Raw genomic sequence first — 20,394 nt, 5'->3', positions numbered from 1 at the left:
GCGAGCGAGCGAGCGAGCGAGCTCGACAGGCCCCGAAAAAGGCGAATCACCTCTCGCGTCGAAAGTTGCTCTTCCGAACGAGCGTCCCGAGGCGGAGGGCACGCGCGAAACAACGGGCCCCGACGCGAATGTTTGCGAAATGACGTCGAGAACCCATCGGGGCCCGTCGATTGTACCTCGCCGCGCGGTCGACGAACGGGGTGAACTCGGAAACAAAGGGATGCTCGCTCGCGGCCAGACGCGAGTACTCTTGGCCGTGATTAAAAAAAAAAATAACGGAAAGAAAAAAAAACACGACGAAATTCATCGATAGTATCTTCTTCCAACGCGTTGTCGAGAGGATCGTTCTGAACACGATCGATTCGATTTTTGGAACAATTTTCGTTCCGGTAAATCGATCCAACGGGTAATGGTAGAACGTTATCGATTTTATTAGTCGAACTAATTTTTTGGAAATGTGTACGGTCGAAGGCAAATCCCGTAGCTTCCCTTGTCTCCGGAGTAACGATTCTAACTAATATTCTAAATACATCGAGCCAACTTGTACGTCCCGCGCGGATAAGTCTCTAATTTAATTCCATCGCGCATCGTTCGAATAAATTATCCCCCGCCTTGTATCGCTCGTGTAATTATTTTCGGCCGTAAAAGAGAAAAAGGAACGTATCCCGTATAAAATCGCGGGCTAACGACCGAGATATACGGCTACGTCGCCGACGAGGAGTATAGATCCTACTACGCGTTAACGTAGCAAATTTTGCCACCGCGATTCCGAACGAAACACTCGAAGCGTTGACGTTCGAGGGGTCAGAGATTGGCATTTTTGAAAGGCGATTCGATCGGCGATTTTTTGATTGGCGTCGATTTCTTTTTCAGTCGCGCATCGTTCCGTCTCTTCTCGACGTATCGTATAGCGAGAGCTATCGTTACAATTTCGAGATATCTCGTTCGTCGTAATTACCGGCACGGTTTACAATGCCGGGAGAATCGACGATTCGAGCGAGTGTCTCCCCGGCGCGGAAAACAAATCGATTACGGTAATTGGAGCGTGGAAAGACGCTGAAAGACTTCGAGCCGTGGAAAGAAACTGGTCGCGAGATCTCGTCCGTGGCGTGTACGTCGTCGTGGTCGTTGTCGTGGAACGCGCGCGGAAATAATGCACGGCCAAGGAGGAATACGCGTTTTACCTGGCTCGAATGCGCACGGATGCATTTTCCATCCCCCTATTCATTCGCGCGCTCGATGGTGGCTGCTGTGACCCACTTCCGTCTCGCGGAATAAACGGTGCACCCGGCAACCACCCACGCAACGGGATCTCCTCGTCGAGATTCGTTCGAACACGGCGTCCATTGACGCGATGCCCTCGTCGTTCCACCAACCGGGGACTTTTTTTCTTTTCTCACTCGGGACCACGAGTGGAAGAATCTTGCGAGAATTTCACCCGTTGCGCCACCGCGATGCGGACTCGAGACGGTTTGCGCGTTATCCGGGTATCTCGGTGCGTTTCGGCTTTCGAGCGACCGGAAGTCGATCTTTTTCGAAGAAGGTGCGCGTATGCAATAATATGTATATAATTTTATGAAAATGGTATTATCGTTCGACGAACACGTGCGAAGTTTCACGTGGATCCGTCGACTCGTTCGTATATTTACGGTCCTTCGAAATTGAAGGGTCGTAGTATTTTTTTCTTACAGAAACAACGACAAAACTTATCGAAGAACTTGGTACACTTGCATCGTGTTAGATAGTAAAGTGGAACGTTTGCGCTGCTCGGAATTCAGGAACTGTTTCGTCGAAAGACGAAAATTTAGACGAGAGAGAAAAGCTCGTCGCATTCTTGAAGAAAATACCGATCGAAGCATTACCGAGCGACCGATAGTCGCCGATAACGAAAGTAGTCGAGGTTGCTCGAAAACCGATACGCGAAGTTCTGGGTTAGACGGTGAAACTCAAAGTACGAATTCAGGGCAAGTCGAAATAAGAAAAAAAAGAAATTCTTTCGCGGTGTGTTCGTAAAATCGAGAGAGATCTTCTAAAATTATAAGAATCGAGTTACGTTGATACAATTTGCCAATTTTTTCGTTTCGAGGTGCTAAGTTTCTATTGCAAGATCGGTTCCAAGGCAAAAGATACAAAAATTGAAGATCGAGAGTGCAATCGTTATCGAACGAAGAAAATATTTAAAAGACCGTTACCCCCCTCCCCTCGGTAGGTCGAACGGTCCCAAGCATCGCTGTAACGCCCTCCGAAAAAAGGTCCTTTTTTCTTCGTGCCGTTCGGAACAATCCTCGTCTCTTCCCGAAGATTCTTCTCGGTCGCGTCGAATCTCCTTTGAGTCTTCGTCTTCCATTTAGGGAAGATGAAAACCTCCTACCCGGTCTCTGGAACGAAGACGAAGATTCAAAGGGGGATTGGGCACAATCGTGGTGAATCTTCGTGAAGAGAGGATGATTGTGCCGAAGAAAGAACAGCGTTCGGTAGGCGTTCCAACAATGACAGAATCGCTGGAACCGTTGCATCGACTCCCAATGGGACTACTTTGAGGGTCCGTCGGTGTTTACGGAGCCAGCTTCGGAAATTGCTCGATACCGGCTCGCGAACCCTCGAGAGATCGAGCGGCCGTGATTTTCGCGATCGAAAGCTCGATGTATACGAAGAAAGAAACGTAACGGTCGAGAGACACGACATCGAAAGCGTGCTCGATAAACGGAACGATTCGCGGAGTTTTCAGGGAAATGTCGCCGCGTTCCGCGCCACCGGAGGAAGCTACACGCTCGAAAAGCACGGGTAAAAGCTGAAAGTGGAACGAAAGGCGGTTCGATCGAAAGGCTCGTTCGGAGCCGAACGGACGTTTATGAGACACCGGAATCCGAGGAACGGCCGGTATCTCGTATTTCGACGTCGAGGCTCGGTATCGAGCAACCGCGACGCCCACGCGACTCGATGCGATCGCGGACAAATTGAACGAATCGATAGGGAAAACTGTTGCATCGATGTCTTTCGCAACCGCGACCGAACCGTGAAAGAAACCGAGAACGAACTGGACGCGAAACTTCGAATTTGGAATTCGAGTCAAGGCTCCGCTCGCCGAGCTCACGGAGCAACAGTCACGGTAACCAGGAAGTGGGATTTACCAGACCAATTCTCTCTCTCTCTCTTTCCCTATTTCTCTCTCTGGGGCTCGGCGCGTTTGGAATGTTTCGTTTTCGAAGCGGTCGACGACTTCCATTAGCCGACTAACCGATAGTCAAAAGTGACACTCTTTGATTCTTTCCTCCGTGCTTGGATCTCTTCGAATACTCGAATCCCTGTCACCGGTTAACTGGTTAACAATTGGTGTATTTTAAATTCTTCAAAAGAGAGATTCAATCTCTGAGCCTTTTCTCCGGACTGGCTCTCCTCGAACGTTCAATTTTCGAAACTATCGACCACCCAGCCGGTTCGCGAATCAATCGACCGGATCCTTCGAAGGAGAGATTCACCACCCTCCAGCTCTTTCCGTATTCTTCCTTGCGCTTCCTAGTTTCGAGTTACAACCTTCAGAAATCGGGATTTTCTCTCTGGTTCGACTGGTCTTGGCTACGCCTCGAACTTTGGATTTTATACACGATCTAGTTGGCGCGTCGACCGACCCAGTCGGAGTCTCTCAGAATGTCGGCGAAAAGAGTTCTCCGATTCTTGCATCTGGTGTTTTCATTACAATTCGAACTTCGTGGACGATTAAGAACCATCCGACACGTCGAAATGGTCGGTTAACGCACGAGGGACATTTGGATACCAGACTTCGGAAGATTGTGTTTACCAAAGTCTTCAATTTTGTAGCTCCTCGGAGTTGTTTCAACTATCCGGCCTATCGTACAGAACGTCTTACAATAGGTACTTTTATACAATATAAATAGGTACTTTTTGCGATTCGATCGAACCTCCATCCCTAGGTACTGAAACTTCAACCACGTCCGAATCAACTGGACCGAGATCTTCGAGCACGAATAAGCTTCAACGAAAACTTAAGAGCTGGAGAATGAATTCCACTCGCGACGATTCCAAGTCAGCGATATCCATAGATATTTTTTGCGATCCGATTAAACTTCTACCCATCCGAATCGACCTGACCCAGAATCTTCGACCGTGAATAAACTTCAACGAAAACCTAAGAGTCGAAAGATAATTCTACTCTCGACGATTCCAACCTAGTGATCCGGATAGATAGTTTTTCGCTCCGAAGTAAACTTCTACCCATTGGAATCGACCTGACCCAGAATCTTTGACGATGAATAAACTTCAACGAAAACCTAAGTGGAAGATAATTCTACTCGCGATGATTCCAACCTAGTGATCCGGATAGATATTTTTTCGCTCCGAAGTAAACTTCTACCCATTGGAATCGACTTGACCCAGAATCTTCGACCATGAATAAACTTCAACGAAAACCTAAGTGGAAGATAATTCTACTCGCGACGATTCCAACCTAGCGATCCCAATAGATATTTTTTCCAATTCGATGAAGTTTCTACTCATTGGAATCGACCTGACCCAGAATCTTCGACCATGAATAAACTTCAACGAAAACCTAAGTGGAAGATGAATTCTACTCGCGACGATTCCAACCTAGCGATCCGAATAGATATTTTTTCCGATTCGATGAAATTTCTACTCGTTGGAATCGACCAGATCCGTAATGATCGAGCACGGAGGAGATTGAAGCGAAGAGCCGGAGAATGAATTCCACTCGCGACGATTTTGGACTAGTCGAACTGGGTCAGCTATCGGTTACTCGGCCACGCTCGGAGCTTGAGATTTTCGGTTCCAGGTGGCCGAAGGGGGCGAGGACGTGGCAGGATGGTCTTCGAACGAGCCTGGAACGTCGGTCCCTGGCCGAATCGGCCGAGTCTGCCGGATGCCCGAACCTGTCTCCTCTACCGGCACGCACGGCGCTCCATCGAGGCTCCGCCACGCGTGGAAGTCGTTTACCCCTCGGAGTTATTTGGCCCCTTCGCAGCGAGCAACGCTCCGACCAACGCGCTCCAACCGGACGACGAAGAGTGACACAACACGAGACGGAGACGGGAAACCGGCGGCCGATACACCGAACAGAGAAATCCTGTGTTTATTGGCCCCGCGCGGAGAACGAATCGGCCAGGAGGACGACGAGCTACCGGGACACTCGACAGGGGAGGAAAGAAATTTTTCGGCAAACGAGAGAAGGGTATCTGTCGTCCCCGTCCGGGGTGAGTCGAGCTTTCTTTTTCATCGAGCATTTTTCAATTTTTTACCAATTTTCAACCTTCCATCGTTGATTTTCCCGCAACGAGGACACGAGGAATATATCGACCGCGAAGGAACAAACTCGACGCAAGAGACTATCTTCGATCTCGGAATATTTTCACGAGTCGCGCGAGTAGATAATTGTAGAACTTTTTTACCTCGACTCGGAGCCTCTCTCTTATTTGCCGAAAGAACTCCTTTCCGCTTCGATGTCGACGCGTTTCGCAAATATTTGCACCCGTGACAGCGACATTAGGTGTACCGATAAATATTTACAACCGGGAGTGAGTCTTGTATCGGTAAAAAGACGAGGAAGACTTTTTCGGGGGAATCGGTTCGAACGCGTCGCGAGTACACCGTGGTCCGCGCGTCTCGTTTAACGGAAACCAACCACGGATGAACGCTTAATTTACAGAGACGATGGTCAATCGTCGAAATACGCGAGAAGGTCGCGCGTAGAAGGCATCGCGATCGGTCGTCTCATTGCTCGTAACCCTACGAAAGCAAACACGTCGTCGTTCGCGATAAAATGAATTTCGTAGGAAAACACGATCACGGCTCTTGTCACGGCTCCAAAGCAAACAGTTCACGGAGAAACATTGACCGCTCGCGGGCCCGAACGGCCACGGTGTAACCGAGAAACATCGTAACGCGAAACGCGAAACGCGAAACGTAAAACGGCGAACGAGCTAACGATCCCCGAGGGGCCACGGTGCCCGCGGAACGAGGAAAAGCGCCGCGGCGACGTTCGTCGGATCGGGCGTAGCCGGTACGCGCGAAACTTACCCGCTCGCGAAGAAAGAGCAACGTTCCAACGGACACGTACTACCAGCTGATATACCTAACGCGTGCGTGTTCGCTCGCCCGCCCGCCCGCTCTGCCCGCTCTGCCCGCTCTGCCCGCTCTGCCCGCTCGCCCGCTCTGCCCGCTCGCCCCTCCGAGAGAGGCGCGACGGACGGGAAAGGAACTCGGGGACGCGAGGTGGATAAATCGGCCCCTAGGTGGGACAGAGAGAGCCCGAAAAACGAGGCGAAGGAGCGGGCCACAAAAAACTACGTAGTCACGGGGAGAGAGAGAGAGAGAGAGAGAGAGACACTCAGAGAGAGAGAGAAGACGGGAGGCCGACGCGAAGATGCGACACACGTGCCAGGGACACGCGTGCTTGTGTAGCGCGACGGAGACGAAGAGTGGCAGGCGCGAGGAGAGAGACAGGAACGCTACGAGTCGAAGAGGGAACACACCGACGTGCTCCAATACGCGGGACAAGGACGCCCGGAGACTCGGGGTGGTAGACCGGAGGGAGAGGAGAAAAAAACACGCAAAAAAATGAGGAGAGACGGGACGCGGAGGATGAAACCGGTGGAAAAAGTAGGTGGAAAAAGGGGACACCGAGAACCTAGCGGGGAAACAGGAACGGGTAGAGCCGAGCGACCGGGAACCCGCGCGAGGGACCGAAAGGTGGTGCGGGGAAACCGGGCGCAAAAAGTGGCGAACCGGGACGCGAAACGATCGCGGAAGGTTGGAAATTGACGAAAAGGGATCGTAGGAGCGTTTCCACGAGGCGAGGGCGCATCGTGGTTTGCGCGCGTGCGCGCGCGCGCGCTCGGTCGTGCACACTCGCGCGATTTTAGGCGTTCTCTGCCACGCTCTCCCTCCTACGGTGCCGGCTCACGAGGGTTCCCCCTTTCGGCGCTCGAAAACGACGTCGAGGAGACCTTCGTATGGCAACTCGCCCGCCGACGGCGACGCCGAGACGTATTCCGCATACGTAAACCCGTGTCTCTCCTCTCGCGGCCGACGAATCCGCCTTGGCGCGCTCACGAAATTTCGGAGAACCCCCGATCCTTCGACGAAACCAAAGCCAGCCTCGTCACGCGTACGCGCACCACCGCAACCGGGGTTCGTCGCCACCGTTCTCCTACGAGTACCGAACGAATCATCTCGGATCTTACACGGGGAGTTTACACGCTCGACCCGAATCGGAATTCGGGGAAAATCGTTTACCACCTGCCGGCTCGCGATGGAAACTGCGCCAACATTTCCGCGGGTACGAGATCGCCGATGAATCTTTCTCTCGACGCTACCGAGTGTGAAATTACCATTTTAGCCACTCGTCTTGAAATTATTTTCAAAATTACCCCTTGATTGCGATATTTCTGGAGAATTATCGAAACGGACGACCGATACTCGTAAATTAATTTCTCCTTTCCCCGATGGAAACTGCGCCAAGATTTTCGCGCGTACGAGATCGCCGATGAATCTTTCTTTCAACGCTACCGAGTTCACTCGTCTCGAAATTATTTTCTAAATTACCCCGTTAAGGGTGTCTCCGATTACGATATTCCTGGACAATTATCGAAACGGACGACCGACACCCGTAAATTAATTTCTCCTTTCCCCGATCAATTTTAAAGATACACGCTACGATGCAAATAGCAACCGCGTTGATCGTCGGTAGTTCGAAGATGAAAGGCGCGTAGATTCGCGCGCAATTTTTCTCCGATTCGAGAAATTTTCCTTTCGGAAAATTCAACGAGAGGACCCCGTACCACTCGACCGTGTTTACCAGCGACGCTTATCGCGAGCAGGTTCTCTTTCGGTGGTGAGGGGCAGGGTGAGACGGACGCGATGAATCTGCAACGTTGTACGCAAATAAACGACCTACAGGGTAGAAAGGAGAGGAACGTTCCGGTCGTAAAAATATCGGGGAAACCGTGCTTTCAATTTCTGCTTGAAATATCGCGACGAGGGAACACCGGCGGAGAGAATTCATTTACCGATCACGGACAGGATAGGTGTTCGCGGCGCTCTCGGAGGGCAAATTGTATTTAAGGGCGATGAATCGACGTTAAACGGACGTAATACGAGACGAACCGTAAATTGGATAAAATTTTCTGCTCTTCGGTTTTCAGCGCGATCGGGACCGTGGGTTTTAAACGCGTCCGCGATTCCCCGTTACGAGCGATCGAGGATTATCGAAACGAGGCTCGCCGAGGGAACGCGTCGAGGAGTTTTCCAAGTGACTTCGATAAGTGGCTAGATCAAAAGCAAGTATTTAACTTGTCCGCGTTTATAAGCGTGCCGCCAGGCTACTTTGACCATGGCCTTAATCGCAATGTATACCGATATGTATACGCGATGCACGCATCGCCTTTTACTGCACTTCGAAAACCGTAAACTCGTAAAATTATCTTCGGCCTGCGGCGAAGTTACGCGGTTTCGTAACAGGCTCTAGTTATTTTCGTAGTAGCTATCGTCCCGACGATATTATCCTTGCTGAATTTACCGTGCCCCTCCCCTCTTTTTCCACCGTTACGGATAAATTTCGCTGCAGCGATAAGTCGGTTATTCACGACCGTTGGTTATTACCGAAATTGTTACGTTTAATTTCCGGGTGAGCAACGTCTTCGCCGAATCGACCGCGTAGATGCGTTCCTCTTATCGTCCGCGACCCAACGAGCTCAGAATCGAACCTAGCTACTCGAGCCTTCTTCTCGTCCTGGTGTATCATCGTACCTCTTTTATCGTCCTACTGTATCGTAACATTGAAAAAGAGAGCTCTACGGATCGAGCATATTACCCAAGAACGCACCGGGCTGGATTATAATTTTCAGAGTATCGTTGGAACAATTGGTATAGAATAAATATACAAAACGGTGGGGTTCAACCCTTTCCACTCGTGAGTAAAATTCAATTACTCCTTTCTTCTAAGATGTAAGTACATCTATATGAAATGTTGAAATGAAAGTGTTTCGTCTTAAATTAATTACACTATTTAAAAGATTTCATCGAGGTGCCAAAGTATCCCCGCTTTGCTAAGAAGACGATCAAAGTTTGCTCGTATCTTCAACGATATTTGGAATTTTTCGGTACGCGATAATTATTCTACTTACAAAGTGTATCTCTCCGTGGTGGTGCAAGAGTCGACGAAACTGGTTAACGATGTTTCCTCTCGTCGATGTCTTCGAGTGAAAAAAAACACGAGTTCTCGCAGATTTTTCGTCGGTTTTTCAGCCACGGATCTCGAACGCGCGATCGTAACGCTCGCAAGTTAAAGGAGTGGCCGTGTAAAGAAAATCGTGAGTGCAAAATACGCGCTTGACCTTAGCCAGTCATCGCTCCGCGAGGTCGGCGGATCAATCATCGAAGTGGAAAACAAGAATCGACTATACTTTGCATCGGGGAACCGCGCCTTATCTGCGCGCCTAAGAAAGTTTCCATTCGAGTTCATAATCCGCGGAAGATTATGATTCCGCTCGACGAAAAGCGTTACTGGCGCACGGTGGTGGTAACCTACTCGCGGATCGTGCGAATTTTCACCACCCTTCTCCGTACAGGGTGTCCCAGAAACGATCGATCCACGGTCCCGACCGATCGTTCCGAAATTAGTGTAGGTCGATCGGACCGCGCCGCGATTACGACACGAACATCTAATTATTTTTCGTCCGGCGACATCGTTGAAATAAAAATAACCGTGGATTCGATAAAAGCGTCCAAGTTTAGTCTGGCGCGTTGATCAACAGACGCGTTGAGAAATTCAAAGGAACGACTCTCTCGTTCGAGATCGATTTTTAACGATCGTCGTGAATATTCGCGACGAAAAGTCCCCGAGCGAGGAGTACTCGCCGCGAGAAAGAGAGAACCCGGTAACCCGGTTTCCGATTGGCTCGTGAAATTTTTAAATCGTCGCGAACACTCTCGAAATTTCCCTACTCGGAAAAATCGATGCGGAATCGTAGCTGGAAAACGTTTCGGCTTTCTCGACTTCTCTCGCCGAACGTGGTGTTCGTTCGTCGTAATCGCGATTAAAGCCACGCTGGGTCGTCCGGGAAAAGATCGATCGTCGACTTCGAAGGCTCGAACGAAATCTGGGTAACGTCGTGGACGATCGACGACGACGTAGTACTCTATTGAACGTTGCACCGGGGGGAAAAAAAAAAAATTGAAAGGAAAAAAACAATTTTTCACCCAAATCGCGCGGTGCAGCGATTCCAGGGAACGGCGTATCGTACAATGCACTTTCGCGATGCTATTCCAGGCCGAAATAATCGCCGAGATAACGAGCATTTCAAACAAGCCCGTTTTTTACACCTCCGAACTGATTGCCCCCGATAAGATAAAGCGATTCCACGACATCGATCGCGTCGATCCGCGCGAAAACGGTGTCGCGACGATGGCCTGCTCGTAAAACGTTACGCGCTTTTATTATTTATTTACGAGCCCACGATCTTCGTTATTCCGTGGATCGATCGCGGGCACACCGTGTGGACAAAGTCGAGTTCGACTAGTTTCTTTTTTTTTTCCTTAAAATTATTCATCACGTACGCTCGACGAGATTTTCTTTCCGATACGGACTGTTCTTCCTAAATGTCTTTATCGGGATGTTAATCTTTGAACGTATACGGTTGCAGAAACTACGTTTATTTTTTGTTTGTACAGGTGTTATTAGATACCAGTAATGTGTTTCTTGCCGTTCTTTTCGTCGATTGCAATTTTTCAAGATCCGCTTGTCACGGTACGTTAAAAAGTGATTTATAAACGGAACGATGCATCCAACTCGCGGAATCGTAACGTACTTATTTATCGTTTCTACAAAAGTTATCGAGTATAAACGACACGATTCTTCTACGATTTACTTCGTCGATTTCGATTTGTTGAGATCGATAGAATTTTCGATAATTGCGAACTGGATTCATCGGTACGCGATAAACGTTGCGAAACGTTTCGATCATTTTCGATCGGTTCGATTTTTTCTTTCATTTATACGAACGAGGCGACCGAGGAAGCAAAGGACGCGCGAAAATCATCGACGATTATTCGATCCCGCGTAAACGACTCGCGAGCGTTCCGCTCGGCTCGAATCGCGACAGAGGCGAGTTCGATTCGGGCCCACGCGTTGCATTTCGATCGACGCAAATCGTAACGACCGGCATGCAACCACGACGAAGCGTGGGAATGAAGTGCAAGGCGCCTCCGCGATGCACATGCACCCGATTGCATCGACGACGATGAGAACGACACGCGCCTCGTGCCGGTCCACGGCTCGAGGCCGCACGAACAACCTGACCGCACCACGGAAAAAACGCCACGGCGAAACCGACACGACCATTTGCCCGATTGTTTATACAAATATTTATAGACGAGGTTTCGCGGCGATCCTCCACGTGAGTAGAATTAAATGTTCGATGCGAAGTAACTGCCTGCGATTCTCAACGAACGCGAAACTCGAAGCGATATCGCGTACGTTCGTTCGTTGCATTTTCTCCGTTAAATGCATCGATAAACGGAAAATATTCTCGGTAAAAGGAACGTCTACACCGTCTACCTTTGCTCGATAAGGGAAAAACAATCCGGATAAAGGTATCGTTGTACCTTTAAAATTGGTTCGATTCGAGTAGAAGAAAAAAGAAATGTCCAACTACGACTATCGGTTCTCGATGCAATTATGGAATTAAACGTTCGATGGAAAGCGATCCCTTGAAATTTTTAAGAAGCTTGAACAATCCTCGAGGAATCGACCGTTGGCTTTCCGAATTTTCTCGATTAAATATAGGTGGTAGCGCTGTTACGGAAAATTTTAGTGGAAATCTTCTCTCGCCTCTTTCCTCGTAAAATGGGAATATACGTCATTTATCTTTACTCTCCGCGTCGACAAAGAGAAAACAATCTGGATAAATATACCAGTGTACATCTAAAATTAGTTCGATTCGTTTTGTTTTGCTTGAAAACACAACCAATGAGGAGAAACAAAAAAGAACAAAAAAAAAACAAAATACACGTCCGCCGGCTGTGCACCTTTTGAAATTTCTCGACGACATTCTATTTGGGAGTACCACGTTGCGCGTATTTTCGAACGAAAGTTAATAAACGTTATATTGGGATGTATTTAACCCCTCGAAATGTTGCGTAAGACGCGAGTGTGTGTATATATAACACGGTGATTTAATAACGCGAGGTCGACCGCGATGCTGCGACGTTTCTTTAATTTTTTCTGTTTTTTTTTTTATTATCAAACGGAGCTCGACATTGTTCAACGCCGCTGGTGTAAAAAGAAATGTTCGTAAAAAGACTAGAACCGCTCGGCTACAAGTAAGCCCGTGAAAGCGCGATCGAGAACTACACGTGTCAACAAAGACTTTACGACCAATAAAATCGAATACGGCACCATATTTCACGCTCATCAATATTTACACGAACGAGCCAGTTGAACCGAGCTTCTATCTCAGACAGAAACTGTCGCCGCAGATTAATCCTGTTTGTCGACGCGTTCCTAACTGTACATTCCCTGTTGTATTTTACTTCGGTTCCTCGAACCATGACAAACGCATAAAAAAGGAAACACGAAATTTCGTCAGCCCGAGAAATTAGCGTCTTTTACGCGCCGAGTGTCCAAACGTTGCCCAATCTTTTCGACGATGTATCTGGCCCCCACGAGTGGGTCACGTGGTCCGGGGAGGGGGAAAAAAAAAAAAAAAAAAACACGAACAAAGTCTCGACTTTCGAACGCGAAAAGTTTCCTCGTCGATTATCTGAAATTTTTCAACCGTTCGCGCGACAGAACGATACGACTCTCGAAACGTTCCAAAAAAATCGTTGCGAACGATTACTTCTTGCGATTGGACCTCGAAAAAAATAATTTTCTTACTCTTACTTCGATTCGAAATCGAAACACGATAAACCGTGTACGATTACGCTGTATAAAATTGCAAAGGTGAGACACTCGTTCAATGATCTCGAGCAAATATTTGGAAACTCGGGGAGGGGGGCAATTGTTCAACGAAATCGTATTAAAATGGTCGATTCGAGATGTTTGTGAAAATAATTCAGTCGTTTGGTATTTCTCGTTGAAAATGATTTCTAGCAGTGACCCCCTCGGGTCTCTTGGGGGGTCGCGCCCCCCGCTTGGGAAAAGACTGGTTCGAACGAAGGGAAAAGGACGGATCCATGGGGGTCTACGGGGACCCGGTAATCTGGAGCGTGCGGCATCGGGGCGATACGCGCACTCGTTCGGACACGACTATACTAAGATCGCGAGCGACCATGCTGGCAGCTACAACGACGACTATCAAGGTAGTTAGCGTGGACAGAGACGTGACGTTGCCCGTTGCCTGTCGGAGTACTTTCATTGCTGTTATACAACCGCGGATCGAGCGACCGACCGCTGAAAGGAGAAATGGGAACACGCAGTGGTTCTCATGCGAACGGGGGAACCCGATCGATCGCGTTTCCACGCCGAGAGAACCGCCCTCGATTGCTCTCTGGACGCCCCGATTCCCGAGGACAATTTAATAGAGTGTCTCGGCAACGAACCACCAACCGGAAAAAATCTTTCGAAACCGACTCCTCGCTCCCTCGGTTTCAAATTCGGACAAAGCTACCTGCGAACGAACGCTCGTCGAACGCACCGATACTCGCCTGTGCTTTTTCTTCTTTTTCTTTTTTTTTTTCAGATCGAAGATTTACGAAACAACACCGTGCGTACGTTCAACGTACGAGTTCCAATCCGGTGAACAACCGGAGCAATTGGATGGAATTTCTTCTTCGAGATACTCGAAAACCACGAGTGAGATATCACGGAGTGAGTAGCTTCGTCGAACGCCAAAGTCGAGATCGAAGATTTACGAAATAACCCGTGACGAGTCGTTGAACGTATCGGTGTTCCAATCTGGCGAACATTAAGAGCAATGGGATGGAATTTCTCGAGGATGATTCTCGGAAACCGGGATACCCGACCACCGCGGGCTAGCATCGCCGTACACCGAAACTCGAAATCGATGACCGTCCAAGGAACGAGCGACCGACGAGTGCGTCGAACGGTTCCACCGATCCGGCGAACGATAGAAATAGTCTCCGGGATGGAATTTCTCGAAGATGCTCGGAAACAGGGGGTGTGTTGCGTACACCTTGTCTTAAATACGAAAACTCGGCTCGGTGGGATCGAAGATTCATGAAACGAACCGCGACACCGAGCGTCGAACGTCGGGGTACCAATACGGTGAACAATAGGTGTAATCGGATGGAATTTCACGGAGATACTCGGTGAACGTGGTGCGCGATATCTCAGCGTGGGATGTTTCTTGAAAAAAAAAAAAAGAGTCGATAATTGGGGATCGATTCCATCGAAATGTTCGTACGTATCGGATAACGTTCGAAAGCGGCCGGTGCAAGGTCTTTAAAACGTGGCTCGCGGGGAGATAGCGGCTCGATGATCCACCCAGAAGGGCATTCCACGGTTTCTATCGCGGAATCGAATCTCTGGAAACAGAGAAACGAGGATCGTCGATGTACGCCGTGGCGCTGAGCGTTGTGGCGCGGCGCGGCGCGGTGCGTCGTTTCGTTTCGTTACGAAAGAACGGATCGGTAAGTCGTGTAGCCTGGGTGGTGGCGTCGACGTACGCGGATGACGAGGCTCGTGCAAACGTTTCGCACGTGGAGACGTCAGGTCGACGACTCGACTCGACTCGACTCGACTCGACTCGACTCGACTCGACTCGACTCGACCCGACTCGACTCGACTCGGTTCGCCTTGTACGCGGACACACGTGTATCCGTTTTATTACCACGTTCATTTTCACCGTGCGCGTAACGCAATTTGCGGCGTACGCGTGACGTCAATTTTATGCCGAAGCCCTCCGCGCTCCAATTTAAAAGAGAAGGAAGAGGAAGCCGGAGATCGGAAATCTGTTGCATCTATTTCGGACAGTTAACTACACGCGCGTCGCAATGGCGCGTCCCAACCTTCGTTCACCGACGTGGCTGATCTATTATTATTATCCCACCTCGCCTTTCACGAATTTATAAATAAACCGCGCTTGTTTTTTCCTACATGGATATTATTACTATAGAAGGTTAAGACGGAGACGTATTCGTTTGCTCGATAGCGTTCGAGAAATAGAAACGAATAAACGAGATCGGGAAGATTGAGAACGAAACGCGGGAGAAGTGACCGAATTGTTTGTATTTTTGAAAATGTTTCGAGACCACTGATGAAACAGCGATACTTGCGATCGAGTTGCGTTGAAACGTTCCACTGTATTCTCGAACGGTTTCTCGCATCGTTACCGATTCGTTTACTCCTCGAGGATGACCCGAAAAACTCGGCCATCGCAATGTTGCAACGCGGAGCTCGCTCGAAATTCAACGAGCTCCTTTCGTTCGTTCGATTATCCGGCGATAATGACCCATTTGGTGTACATTCTGTCGAATAAACGAATCCGACCGCAAACGGACCGCCGCCACCGATTGAGCACCGTGCACAAGAGCAGAACGAAGGTGAGTTTTATCTCGCGGTGTTCTACCCAAGGCTTCGTGTAATCTCGGTCGCGGAGAAAGTGGAAAAGTGTATCACTGACTTCGTTCCCTATATACTCGCCGACTAGACGTATCGATGTCCACGCGTTTTACTGGCTTCGTGGTTCGCAACAATTTCCAACGACTCCTTTAACACTCGCAAAATTTCACCTAACGCTCTCGCGCGCTGCGAACGCCGTATCCTGGAAAAAAAGGGGAACGCGAGGAATCGCGTGGAATCGAAAGAAACGTAAAATACCGAGAATCTCGTGAAAAATTGAAAATGTAGTTTTCAATCCCGTTCGACACCGTTCGACACCGTTCGACGATGCTCGACGATGTTCGACTATGTTCGACATAATTGAAAACGCGCTCGAACCTGCGATCCGGCAACGGAGAACACTGTCAGACGCATCGAGTATTATAGTATTTACCCGGAGTAAAAATTCCACCGAGTATTCTCAACGTGGCCAACAACGCTTTCACGTCCTCGAGTATGTATAGTAACGAGATCCAGCCTCGAACCGTTCGCGGACGATTCTTCCTAGCCTGCGTGTGTATTTAAAGAACGGAAAAACAGTTTCGCGGACGGAGGTACGGTCGGTCGGTCGGTCGGTATTTTCAAAAGTGTTCCACGGTATCGATATTCCAGAGTGGCGGGTGCTCGAGAGTCCCTCTCGATAACGAATGCAGCAACAGTATTGCAGCGTGCACGTTCACCTATTTTCAGAACGCGGTCTAATATTAATCTCGGCGATACCGGCCACTAAAATCGATATCCCCTCGGTCGAACTGGGTCAAACAGTTGCGCGCATTCTGTCGTTATTTTTAATATCGCGAAATCCCGCGTCCCGCGCGTCGAGCTTCGACCGTTTCGTTTTCAAGGGGATTCGCGCGGCACCACGGTGTTCGTCCATCGAGGAAATTTCGTCGAACGATGGTCGTCTCGGTTCTTCCACGGTGGAACGTTCCTCGATATCGTCGTTCCGCAAAGTTCGAAGCGCTGCGCTCGCGCTCGCGCTCGCGCTCGCCGTAACGCGGCCACGGCGAGGAGAAAAGAGACGGTAAAGAGGGACGGGTGTCGTTAAAATGAAGAAGAGCTCCTCGTTGGTTCGTTTACGAGCACCGTTAAGGAACCAAGAGATAAGAGAAAGAGTATTCGTGGCTAGGATTTGTTACTCCCCACCGTCTTTCCACGCAGCGTGGGGCCGTTTAATTCTCATTCATGAGCACGGACAAACTTGCACCGTGGGGTGGTGATCTGTCACGGTGATCCGGCGAAGCAGGTGTCTGAGAGCCAAGCGTTTCTCGTCTCTTAACGATTACCGTACGGACCAACCTTCTGTTCTCTCCGATGGAAGGAATTTCGGAGAAAGAAGAGCTCCTTCCACGTGACGATGTCGACTCGGAGGAGTTGGTGATTTTTAAAGAGAACGACGAGTAAGTGGAATCGGAAATGTATATTTCGACGGCTGCGTGGAAATAAAATACGAACGAACGTTTTCAAATTGCACCGAGGTGAAGTGGACGATTCTCGATGGAATCGTCTTCTCGCGGATCGAGTTCGAACGCTTCCAAACCCAACGAAACCAAACTGGACGATTTCCGGTCGAAGCAAACGCTTTCAAACGGCATCGAAGCGTAGTGAACGATTCCATATTGAATCGTACGCTTTCGAATCGCGTTCCAATGAGTTTCAAACACTTCCAAACCGAACGATACCCGACCGAACCATTTCAAGTCGAAGCAAACGCTTCCAAACGACTTCGGAGCGAAGTGAACGATTCCATATCGAATGGTACACTTTCGAATCGCGTTCCATTGAGTTTCAAACACTTCCAAACCGAACGATACCCGACCGAACGATTTCAAGTCGAAACAAACGCTTCCAAACGGTATCGAAGCGTAGTGAACGATTCCATATCGAATCGTACGCTTTCGAATCGCGTTCCAACGAGTCCGAAACACTTCCAAACCGAACGATACCCGACCGAACGATTTCAAGTCGTCAAACGCTTCCAAACGACATCGGAGCAACGCGAACGCTTCCACGTCGAATCGTGCGCTTTCGACTCGAATTCCATCGAATTTAAAATACTTTCGTACCGAACGATACCCAACCGAATGATTTACAACCGAAACGAATGAAACGCGCCCAAAAGTGGAAGTGAAATAAATTGAACGCGACCCGAGTCGACCGCCTCTAGAACCGATCGGAATTCTCCCTAATCGAAAACCCTTCCAACCGATGGCAATTATTTTAATCGTCGAAACAAGTTCCTGCAACTATAATTGATACTACTCCTGACATAACGCATAAGTTCCGTAGCTCCCCTTAACGTCAGTGGCATACTTCATCAAGAAGAGTCCACATAACTCTGTTCGTAGAACGCTGCGCACCATGCAATGCAATTGGAACCAATTGCACAGTAGCGATTACGTTTAAGAGTATTGGGGAAGGGAGGGGCGAGTTGACTGCAACACTTTCTGCATTTCGACGTGCAACGGCGCGCGGTTGGCTACTTTCGAACTACCTTCCTTCGATCGAGATACCTCTCTCTCTCTCTCTCTCTCTCTCTCTCTCTCTCTCTCTCTCTCTCTCTCTCTCTCTCTCTCTCTCTCTCTCTTTCTCTCTCTCTCTCCCTTTGACATTTTCGAAAATCGAACCGAACGAGCGTACCGCAATTTCCGTGCCGTGTTCCGCGTTTTGCCGGTCTCTTTCGATTTCGCATAAAATCGTGAAAGAAAAGACGGATTTATCCCGCCGCGAGTCCCTCGAACCTATTTATACCGCAACGTTATTATCGTCTATTCAAACGTTAATGTTGCTTCGGCAATGCAACAGCTTTAAACGCGATCATATTTATTAAACGCCGTTGAATGGCCATCTACATACATTAAATCCAGTAAACGCTTAAGCCTTTCCGATCCTCTTAACGGAACGACGCAGGACCCTCGTAGCCTTGGAGGAATCGATTTTTCAGTCCTACGTGTCCTTTCAAAGTCTCTCTTTCTCCGCCTTTACAGTTTGACGCATCCCCGTGCGCTGTAACTTTACCATTTACGTTTCCTTCTCTAAATCGTTCCTCGAGAAACAAGAACAATTTACAGCGTTTTTCCTTTCTAAATTTTCACCGCTCTGTAAATGTATCTCCTTCGACGATACGCGAACAATTGACCCATCTGTGCACAAAATGAGTCTCGTATTGTATTTAATTTTATCTACGAGCCTCGTTAATTTTCATTTCAATTCTATTTCGTCAAAGATGACACGATATAATGCGTAAAAGCGTACGTAGCAGTCGAGTAAAAACATTTCCAGTATTATCGATTTTTCTCTTCGTGACTTCAAATATTTGCGAAACTTTCCGAAATTTGTTCGTTCGAAATGAGAAAAGCTGGCAATATACGTGGATCATCTTTTCGACGAAGCTCGACGAAAGACCGATGCCTCGTTGTTCGTTCGAGATACGTTCGCTGCAAAAGCTTCGATAACTCGAGCACAACTGGTTACCATGACTATGTTGCTGCATCGTGATCGAATATAATGTCGTTCGAAACGGCTACAAGTTTTCAATCGCGCTTAAACGATGTCTCATCGAGCTTTCGAAATTAATTACAGAAACATCGCGTTCTTTTTGAAATCCCGGGGCGAGGTGTTCGGACCGATATAACTGGTTCGAAACGTTACGGGGCGTTCTGCTTGTTTTGTGGACGTAATCGTTTACGTTGCAAGGAAATTTCAATTTCAGAGGCTACTTTACGTTACCACAGATTACGCGTTGCTAACGACGCTTCAATGGGCCACTAGTGGCCGAACCTCGTCCTTGTGGAAATATTTTTCGTGTCAGGTTTCTACTTTCCTTCGCGGCGAGTTTTCTAAGATCCGTTTAATTCGTATTATATTCCACGACGAGGATCGCCACTCGTTTCCGCGAAAGTAATTATTAAACGTAGAAATTAATTCGGTGCCTTTAACGTTGCATTCTCCTTGTTTTTCTTACGTTAAAGTAGCGATCCTTTGCTTTAATAAAACGCACAAATTGGGATTCTCGATCCGGACGAGTTGAGAAGTCGGTGAATTAAAATCGTCCGCTAGAGGAGCAACGAGATAATAATGTTCCTCTCGTGGACGCTCGATTTCATTTTTACACGCGAAATATTACACTACGAATTCTAACTAATTTCAATCGATCTACATCTGGACCCTCCGTAACACGTTGTCCCCTTGCGCGTAATGTCCGATGCAATCGTATCGGTACAATTATCGTCGAATCAAAATTGTTTCTTCCCGTAGATAAACGGGTACGTCTATTTCGGAAAGTCGTTCGATTGATCGCCGCGCGAACGAAAAATCCAAGGGCAAAGAAAATGTAGCACGATCGAAGCACATTGCCAACGATACGTGTTTTCGAGTCGCGATAACGGGTCAGAGCGTTGAAAATAAATTCTCGATGCGCTCCGTCCCGCGGGTTGCACCGGTGCACAATTGCATCGCGGTAAGAGAGTTTCGCCGAGGAAGTGCATCGACGCACATCCTGCAGCAGCTTCATCCTCACGAACCGTCAGTTACATATTTTTCTTTGAAAGCCGAGGCAGGCGAACGCATCGCGTTCTCGAGGCCACGGGTCGAGTCAGATAAGATATAATTATTCGTGTCGCAAAAATGGCTGAATCCAGTCCGCCTCCCCTCGCCTCGGCGCTTTCCTCCTTTACGTATTTTCTTCTTTCCGCGTTTCTAGCCGTCCACCACCCCCTCCCTCCCTCCTCGCGAGCCTATCTCGTCTCCTTTTATCCGTCTCGCCAATCCACGCTCGAGTCTTTCGTTCCTATTTTAGATTC

The 20,394-nt window shown here is 48.6% G+C and overlaps 1 protein-coding gene across 3 annotated transcripts in view; it reads right to left on the bottom strand.

The window, feature by feature from the left end:
• Positions 1-20,394, bottom strand: part of Oatp74d (Organic anion transporting polypeptide 74D) — a 92,533-nt gene that overhangs the window by 56,540 nt on the left and 15,599 nt on the right. The window lies entirely within an intron of this gene.

The sequence above is a fragment of the Ptiloglossa arizonensis genome, chromosome 7, assembly GCF_051014685.1.
Source record: "Ptiloglossa arizonensis isolate GNS036 chromosome 7, iyPtiAriz1_principal, whole genome shotgun sequence".
Taxonomy (NCBI): domain Eukaryota; kingdom Metazoa; phylum Arthropoda; class Insecta; order Hymenoptera; family Colletidae; genus Ptiloglossa; species Ptiloglossa arizonensis.
This window is presented reverse-complemented; position numbering and strand designations above follow the sequence as displayed.